This window comes from Tamandua tetradactyla, chromosome X, assembly GCF_023851605.1.
Source record: "Tamandua tetradactyla isolate mTamTet1 chromosome X, mTamTet1.pri, whole genome shotgun sequence".
Classification (NCBI taxonomy): domain Eukaryota; kingdom Metazoa; phylum Chordata; class Mammalia; order Pilosa; family Myrmecophagidae; genus Tamandua; species Tamandua tetradactyla.
This window is the reverse complement of record NC_135353.1, coordinates 81,137,313-81,147,051: the sequence shown is the minus strand read 5'-3', so window position 1 is coordinate 81,147,051 and position 9,739 is coordinate 81,137,313. Positions and strand designations below refer to the sequence as shown.

Sequence of the window (9,739 nt, the reverse complement as noted above, 5' to 3'; positions counted from 1 at the left end):
ATAGAAATCAGGCATAACTTTCCACATTTATTTGGGAATCTCTTCTGCTAAATATTCAAGTTCATGGCTTATGAAATCTATCTTCTAGCCAAAACAAAGTTGACTTTTCCAGATTGTCTGCCATTTGAAACTAGGGTCACCTTCTTTCCAGTTTGTAATAATGTGCAACTCATTTCTGCCTAGAACTTTGTCAGAAATATCTATAAAAGCTACATTTCTTCCAGCAATCTGTTCAAAGCATTCTAGGCCTTCTATATCAAGCTCCTCCCAAGTTTTCCAGAATTTTCCAATTGTCTATTTAAAAAGCCATTCCAACATGTTTGGCATTTGAAAACCATGGCAGCACCCCACTTCTCTGGCACCAAGATCTGTGCTAGTTTGCAAGCTGACAGAATGAGATATACCACAAACAGAATGTCTTTTAAAAAGGGGAATTTATTTAGTTGCAAGTCTACAGTTCTAAGGCTGTGAAAATATCCAAATTAAAGCAAGACTATAGAAATCTAAAATCTAAAGCACCCAGGGAAAAATACTTGATTCAAGAAGGTTGATGATGCTCAGGCTTCACTCTCAACTGGAAAGGCACATGGTGAATATGGTTATATCTGCTTTCTCCCCAGGCTTCTGTTTCATGAACCTCTCCCAGGGGTGTTTCTCTACTTCATCTCCAAATGTCTCTGGTTGCATGGATGCTTGTGCCTCTTTCCAAAATGGCTCCATCTTAAAGGACTCCAGGAGGCAACCCCACTCTGAATGGGTGGAGATATCTCCATGGAACCCATCTAATCAAAAGTTGCCTCCCACAATTTGGTGGGTCACATCTCCACAGGAAATATAAAAAACTCCCACCCAACAATATTGAATAAGGATTAAAGGATATGGGTTTTCAGGCATCCACAACACAGATTCAAACTGGTTCAATTACAATTTAAAATTTAATCTTTAACAAAAAGCAACTTTTAAAAGAAGCAAAGCAAGTATATAAATTCTGTTCTATCTGTTAACTTACCTAACCTTAGTTATGTTAGAAAAAGAAACCAAACCTGTGTTTTAACCTAAAAATCTTAAAAAAAAAAACATAAAAATAATAAAGAAGGCAAAAAAACTGTTGCATATGACAACTTGTAATGGCTTGGGTATATTCTATCTTATTTCTTCTCTCCTTTAAAGATAATTTTAAATACACTTCTAATACTCTTTCCCATAATTATACTACTCCTCATTTTAGGGCCATGTCTCTTACAACTCATAATCAGCTCCATTCACAGATCTGTTGGAGCAATGACAAATCAGGCTGTTTGTGGCATGCTGCTCCTCTAGCAAAATCCCAGTGCCAGCCACTGCCATATGATGAAAGATAGGGACAGCTCTTAGCCTTTCACCATCCAGAAACAGATACAGAAGATAGACCATCACCTTTCAGCATCCCAAGAAAATTAAAAGGAAAATGCTGAAATTTTAGGCAGAACTCCTTCCCCCATGATGTGACCAACATCTAGCAAATATTTCAAGAAGCTTCCCCCACTCATGATTTCCAGGAAAACCACGAAGTCGACCCACACCCATGCAATGGTCACATGACCCTTCTTGCCCTCTGACAGCTGCAATCTTGTGATAACTCCCCTTACCTCACATCTGTCCTCCAGCAGTTGCAACTCTGTATGACTACAGAAGCATTTAAATTTTAAACCTCACCAACGAAAAGTGGCAAACTCTCTGCTAGGCTCCCCACTTGTAAAGCAACCAATAAAAACCTTCCAAATAATCATGCTTAAGTTCTACCTCCTGCCAACCATGTTATATAAGCTTTACCCCTTCTTCTTCTTCTCAGGGGTCTTGCCATCTTAGGCTTCAGTAAGTTTGAACATAGTCGTTCATAAAATCCTTTTGAGCTATGGTCCCTTCTCCCCCCTCCTGGTGAACCAACCTATCAATTAATGATTACAGGAGTTCTTTGGAAAAGGAAACTTTGGGCTGTATTAAAAATTGAGAAGATTTTAGGTATGAGTCTATAAAGAATGGTTTGTTTCTGTAACATAATCTGGCTTCAAAATTATGTAAAATGAAAATACCACTATTAAAGTTAAAATTAAATATACTACAGTTAAAATTTTTCTGCAAAAAAGGTAAAAATAAAATAAGATAATATATTCAATTCTTTACTAGTCCCTCTCACAAGTATTTCTGTTTCTTACAAAACTTGTGTGATTTTCTATCTGTGTCTGTCTGCTTGTTCAATGTATATTCTCATACTTCTGGATGGCAATTACAAAGTGACAAAAATTCTTTAAAAAGCTCTACTGGAATTACTTAAGAAAGAACTATGTAGCTTTATACAAATTTTATATAAATTGGTACTTCTGTAGTAAAAGCAAAAAGAGAAGAACACTCTGAATGGCAAGATTCAAAAGCTTAGTTTTGTAATTACTGTAAACAAACCTGGGCATTAGAAAGAAATGGCCCCTGGAGTTTCCTTAAATCAGCAGAAAAGTGCCAAAGGGTTGCCTCTGGAAAAATCAAAGATCTCTTCCAGTGGTTGTGGGCACAGATTTTTATGAAAGAAATCTAATAGTTGGAAATAATTTAAGAAGGGCTTAGGAACTCTCAAAATTCCATGGCTCTCACAGAAAACTTTCCAATCCAAACTCAAGGAGCCTGGTTTCTCTATGCCCAAGCTATCCCTGCTTGAAGGCCCAACCACCTAAAGCAATTATGGGGGGGCTAGGAACAGAAATATATGGCAAGGTGTTATTTAGAATTCTTTTTCTTTTTACTGGGCCTGGAGATTAAGAATGATAAGCATTAAAAAATGCTACAGAATAGGCTATGTTTGTTAATATTATTTTTTCCAATACCTTTGCAATGTTAACTGTAGTACTCAGATCATTATTAAAATATATAGCCTTGGGATAGAAATGACTAAATGAGATCTATTTACCAAATTTCAGTAAGTAAAATGAAAGATCTTTAAGGAATATGGAAAGGATTTCTTGGATTTAGGCTTGGGACAAATCAAACAATTACAGCATATTTTCCAGAATTTGATAATCAATGTACTTTTAAAATTGTATCTTGATATTACAAAAATATTTTTATATTTTTCAACCTCTGATAAAAAGAATTTTATGATGGACTTTAAATTGAACAAATACAATTTTATCTTACTTGGGTATATTATACCCAAATTTATACAAGCTTACTGATAAAATAAACTAGCCTAACTAAATAAGTTAAGTTGCATAAATGGAACAATGTACCTGGCAATAATATATATATAAAGTATAATAAAATTAAGAATATTCTGATGCTTTAAATATACTCTATTTAAGAAAGCAATTAAGTTTGATAAGAAATATAAATGGATATTTTAACCTTGATTACCTGGATTTCAAAGAATCGGGCTTTTGTTACTTGGCCATTTGTTACCTCAGTATGTGGAAGAATTTGAATTTGTAGTGGCTTTGTTAATGTCAATCAGTATATATTTATTAGTAAATGCTGTCATAAATAGAGAAAACCTAATTCTTAGCTTTAAAGAGTTTATATTCTAGTTAGAATATACATATACTAGAGCATAGTATAAGAGAGTGGTAATAAAAGAATAAAATTGCTAGAAGAATTTAAAAAGCGGATAAAGAGTGACCTAAGAAGACCTTATAGAAGAGATGATACCTCTAAGACCTTTATATTAGAAAGTTACAATTAAAATAGCACTTTGAACTAGTTTTTTTAGAAGCCATTACTTAATTTTGTGAACTAACATATTCCTGATATTATTTAACACTTGGAAATAATGTGCAAAATTTCTTTCTTTCAGGATATAAGTCTGATAAATATTGAAAAGCTAATTATATTTCAGACTTTGTGTTTTTCTGACCTGCAAAAATAGTGCTGAATTGGAATGAGAAATTTTAGGCATATTGTAAAGCAATCATCTTTGTGTTCTGAGTATAAAGTATATGGATGTTTGGCTGTGTTCCAAACTCAAGCATAAATTTGTTTCTTCCTCCATTATTTTATGGTGTCTCTGTCTCTTCTCCCCTTCATGAATACTGTTATTGGAAGGAAATGTGCAGGTTCAAAAGCTTTGTGAATTTATTATCAAATATATTTCTAATTATGTGTAGTATGGGCAATTAAATTTTGGTCAGCACTGATTATGACAGATAGAATTCACTTTTATGAATTTCTTTTTAGAACTCTCTAAATTCATTCACAGCTTATAGTCAACAATGACTATAGCAAAAAATTCACTTTCTCCAACTAGCTACTATGTTCTGTATCCATTCAGGGCTTGTAGTCAACAATGACTATAACAAAAAATCCACTTTGTTAAACTTTTTATCACCTTCATATCCATTCCACCTATAGTATTTATTTGCCCATCATACAGATCACTTGTCTTATTTCCAAAGACAAGTCTTCTCAGTGTTGAGAGAAAAACTGTTACAAATAATTTGTTCTTTCACCTCGTGTAAGTAAGGTGCTAAAATAGTTTAACCTACTGTATAGAAGGTGCTTGGGGAGTATTACAGTGGTTAAAAGCAATTTCCTATCTTGTTGCTGGTTAAGTTTGTATAGGTGAAATAATATTATTCATATATTCAGGCACTGTATAAAATTCCTAAAAAATTGACAATGTTCTCACTGTCCATGTTATATCCTGATCCTGATCCTGATCTGTATGATGGGCAAATAAATACTATAGGTGGAATGGATATGGAGGTGATAAAAAGTTTAACAAAGTGGATTTTTTGTTATAGTCATTGTTGACTACAAGCCCTGAATGGATACAGAACATAGTAGCTAGTTGGAGAAAGTGAATTTTTTGCTATAGTCATTGTTGACTATAAGCTGTGAATGAATTTAGAGAGTTCTAAAAAGAAATTTATAAAAGTGAATTCTGGCGGGCCGCAGTGGCTCAGCGGGCAAAGTGCTTGCCTGCTATGCCGGAGGACCTCGGTTCGATTCCCGGCCCCAGCCCATGTAACAAAAACGGAGAAACAGAATACAATAAAACAAGAAAATGTTTAAAGATGTTTCCCTTTCTTCCTTCCTTCCTTCCTTCTATCCTTCCTTCCTTCTCTCTGTCTTTCCTTTAAAAAAAAAAAAAAAGAAAAAAAGAAAAAAAAAAAAGTGAATTCTATCTGTCATAATCAGTGCTGACCAAAATTTAATGTCTGTTTATCATATATTTCAAAGAGAGAAAGATTTTGTGTCAAGCTGGGTATTCATACAAAACTAAAGCTTAGTTTTCTCCCTGTTAAAATAACATGGATTGTTAGTCTGCTCTTAATATAAAGTTTGTTTAAAAAGTTTTTCTGATTATCTAAGTACTTTGCTAGAAAATGAAGATTTTATGTCAGAATAATATCCTTGTTAATGTTTATGTTGATCTTATCATCCTTTATTTCCAAAGACAAGTCTTCTCAGTGTTGAGAGAAAAACTGTTACAAATAATTTGTTCTTTCACCTCGTGTAAGTAAGGTGCTAAAATAGTTTAACCTACTGTATAGAAGGTGCTTGGGGAGTATTACAGTGGTTAAAAGCAATTTCCTATCTTGTTGCTGGTTAAGTTTGTATAGGTGAAATAATATTATTCATATATTCAGGCACTGTATAAAATTCCTAAAAAATTGACAATGTTCTCACTGTCCATGTTATATCCTGATCCTGATCCTGATCTGTATGATGTTAAACAATGCTATGGTGTTGTCATTCATGCTTTCAGTTATTCTTAAAAAGCTACAGATCATAGAAACACCAAATTGTCAGTTGCACTGCTTTGCTCTAGTACTTCTCTAAAAGGTTATGTCTTCAACTGCAGGTCAGAGCTGCATTTGCAACAAGGAAAAAATTTAAAAGAAAAGCAGGACAAATATATGAATTATATTTTATCTGTTAATTAGCATAATTCTAGTAAATGTATTAAAAACAAAACCATATAAAACGTCTGCTATGGTTCGCTAATATAAAACAATTGTCTAATGCTTTTATTTTTTAAAGCAGCTTCATTTAAAAATGCTTAGAAAACTTAAAGCTTAGGATTCTTGGCTCATGCACTTCTCAAAAAACAAACAAAAAAGAAAAACAAGCAAACAAACAAACAAAAAAAGTTCAACAAACGGTGCTGCAATAATGATTTACTCACATGGAAAAAGAATGAAATGTGGCCTCTGCCATACAGCACAGAAAAAATAACTTAAAGCTTTAACCGTTATTTTAAAATTCTAACATGTTCTGCTCTTTGCATAATCTAGTAGTTCCCTGGAACTTTAAGTGTCTGTGTGACATTTGAGACTCATATTTAGTTCTCCAGCTCTGAAAGTCAGCATGGGTTCATACAGTAACTGTTAAAAAAAACTGAAAAAAAAATCAAACTCCAATTAAAGATGTTATGAAATTGATTTGGTTAAAACTAAAGTAAATCAATATACCTGGTAAAAAATCTAATATTGTCTGCATTTTAAAGCCTTAACTGTTGTTTGAGGCAAAAAGAAAAATGTTTATTTTGTCTAAAATTTAAATTTTCTGTAGTACACTATCTAATTTGTTCTGGTCAGTTAATTTAAACACACTAATTCAGTTTTATTTGATATACAATCTAGAATAAGGAATAACATATTTATAGTCTGCACAAGTTTATGTTATACCATGACGCATTTCAGAGTGTTCTGGGAAGAAATTGAAAAAATGTTTGCAAAGTCCCTTGAGGGACTGGGAAAAATTAGACTATTAAACTTCCCAACCTGGGGAATTTCTGACATTTTCTTAAACAGGAGGGGCTCCCAATTTAACAAACCAAGGCCTCAATCTTGTAGCTTGCCCTTATGAAACTTCTTTCTATAATAGCAAACTGAACCTACTTATGCTTAGTGCCTAAGTGTCATCTCCTGAAAGTCTCTGTTTTTCCTCAAATGTGGTCCCTCTCTAGGCCAAACTCTGACCCTGCCTCCTATGTGGGACACAATTTCCAGGGGTGTAAGCCTGGCCCTGGCATCATGGGATATAACTTGCCCTGGCATCGCAATACCAAACTGGCTTTGGCATCATGAGACATCAGTTCCAAGGATGAGCCTGGCCCTGGAGTTATGGATTAATTGACTAAAAGAAGGAAAAGAAATAGAGTTTAAATGGCTGAGAGATTTCAAATTGAATCAAGTAGTCATTCTAGGGGTTACACTTGTGCAAGCTTCAGCCAGAACTTGCAAATTGCCACAGTATGGCAAACCCCAACCAACAGAATTCCTGGAAACCCTTAAAAATACCCTGGATTCTATAAAATTTTACTTATTAGAATTTGTTTTTAAGAGACTTAAAACCTTCAGATTATTCTAATGCCAGAGAAGCTCTGAAACCTAGAATTACTGGATCAACTGTTTTCATCATTTTATCCTTTTGCCTTTTAATAAAAGTGCCCCTTTTCATCCTTGAAGCAGTTAGAGGAGTTATTGCCCAAATACCCCACAAGATTGAGAAATAATTATCAAATGAGAGGGAACAGTTTTAACCAAGAGATCAGGATGTAAGGGATAACTTTGATTGCTGAATTATTATATAGATATTCCTTTTTGCTTTCTTGTACATAGGAGCAAACAGATGGAAATATCTGAAGTCTCTAAATTGTAATCCAGCTGCCTTGATCTCTGATAATGTTTATATAGCCTTTGTCTTCTGCCCTTGTGATTGTAAAACATTGTGACTAAACTTCATTCATACTAACTTATCCAGTTTTTCAACTTTAGAGACTTATAGTCACTAAAGATAACCCTTCGTGCTTATTAACGAAGGGTCTTGGGCCAGCCCAGAACTAACCAACCCCAAGTCTAAAATTATCTTGGCAATGAAGACTAGATTTAAGCAAAGTAAGCCTGCCTGATATGCACAGGGTCATCAACTTTAACCTACAAGTCACCTATATCTCATTCCATCATTTTCTTACCTACTTTCTCTAGCATTTAATCATTCTGTGCATGCTTAATAATTAGATCATCTCTAATTATATATTCTGGGGTCATAGTCCTCATTATCCTAAACCCTACTCATCTTTTTCTTTAATAAAACTATCAGAATTAGTGTAGCCTGGGGAGACAGATTTTAGTTCATAGGCCATCTGTTCTCCTACTATGTACTAAGTAAGAAACTCTTTCTCTTTTTGAAACCCCAGTGTCTCAGGAATTGGTTACTGAATGCATTTGGAAAAAGAATCCATGGTCTTTGTCCAATAACTGAACTTTTGATATTGCTAAGAGATTCTACTACTTTAGGAATGGAACAATTTTAAGATTTGTTGCCTACTAAGAAGTGTCAAAATAGAACAAAACACCAATTGCATATATTTTATAATTTTTATATTGTCCCAATATTCTCTTAAGCTATCTTCATTCTTTTTCAATATTTTAAAATTTGTTCTCTAGATTGGATAAATTCTATTGATTTATCTTCAAATTCATTGACTTGTCTTACTATCATCTCCATTTTCTAGTAAGCCCATTATGTGAACTGTATTACAGATAATGCATTTTTTACAAGGCTCACACAGAGCCACTTTTTCTGGCCCATACCACCTTTTTATTAGCAATTTTATTGATATATATTTATGTATTATATAATTCATCCAAAGTGTGCAATCAATGGCTCACAGTATCATCATATAGTTGTTGGTATTCATCATTACAATAAATTTTAGAACATTTCCATTACTCCAAAAGATTAAAAAGAAAATAAGAAAGAGAGCGTGACATGAACAAGGGGAAGAAAAAGAAAATAAGGAAATAAGCAATCACGAAGTGAATGCTCAATCTCAGTGATCAGAGGCTTAAAGAAAAAGATTAAAACCTAAAAAGAAAGAAAAGAAAGATCTCAGTACACTCAAGGAAAGAAAAGTGCCCCAGCACACTTTCCACTTGTTCTTCCAATAATACGCAGCTGGGGGTGAGCCACAGTGGCTCAGCAGGTAAGAATGCTTGCCTGCCATGCCCGAGGACCCGGATTCGTTTCCTGGTGCCTGCCCATGTAAAAAAAAAAAAAATAATAATAATAACAATAATATACAGCTGGGCCCACCTTGCCACATCCTGGTCAATACCAACTTTATCAACTTTTCCATTAAAGCCTAACTGGATTTATTGCACTCGGTGATGGACTATTGTATGCCAAGTGTATCCCTTGTATAACTATGTAATGGCTGAAATTGAAAAATTGGGACAGAAGTATCAAGCGGCTCTAAGGATCACTAAGGATCCAAGATTTGAATGGTTGCCATGCACACACAAAAGAATGTATGCAGATCACTGCTTAGTACAGAGATTAACTCAGCACAAGTGCTATATTGTTACCAAAGTTGACCGGGACCTTAAGCAAAGAATCCAAAAGATCCCTGGAGTTCCTATCGTGTACATTTCTAATCATAGACACAACAATGGATGCCAGATGGTTATGGGGCCCCTGGATTCTAGTCCTTAGAAGACAACATTTCCTTGCCTTCTCTTGACTTTGTCTGTTACCAGTTCATTAAACATACTGTTATGAGCCAATTGAGTTTATTAAATACACTCATTTTTGATGCTGTTTTAAAAATGATATTTTATATCACTTAAAATTTGTTGCTTTTCTATAAATCAGATGATCAGATGATTGTTCAGATTGTTTGATGTTTTTAGTTTTATATTCATTTATTCATCAAATATTCATTAAGTCCATACAAGGTGCACTTAATAAGGTATAGCCTTGCCCCTCA

The 9,739-nt window shown here is 34.0% G+C and overlaps 1 pseudogene; it reads left to right on the top strand.

Annotated features, from left to right (window-relative positions):
- The first annotated feature begins 8,793 nt into the window (after positions 1-8,793).
- LOC143671652 (rRNA-processing protein FCF1 homolog) lies at positions 8,794-9,458 on the top strand (annotated as a pseudogene).
- The last annotated feature ends 281 nt before the right edge of the window (positions 9,459-9,739 follow it).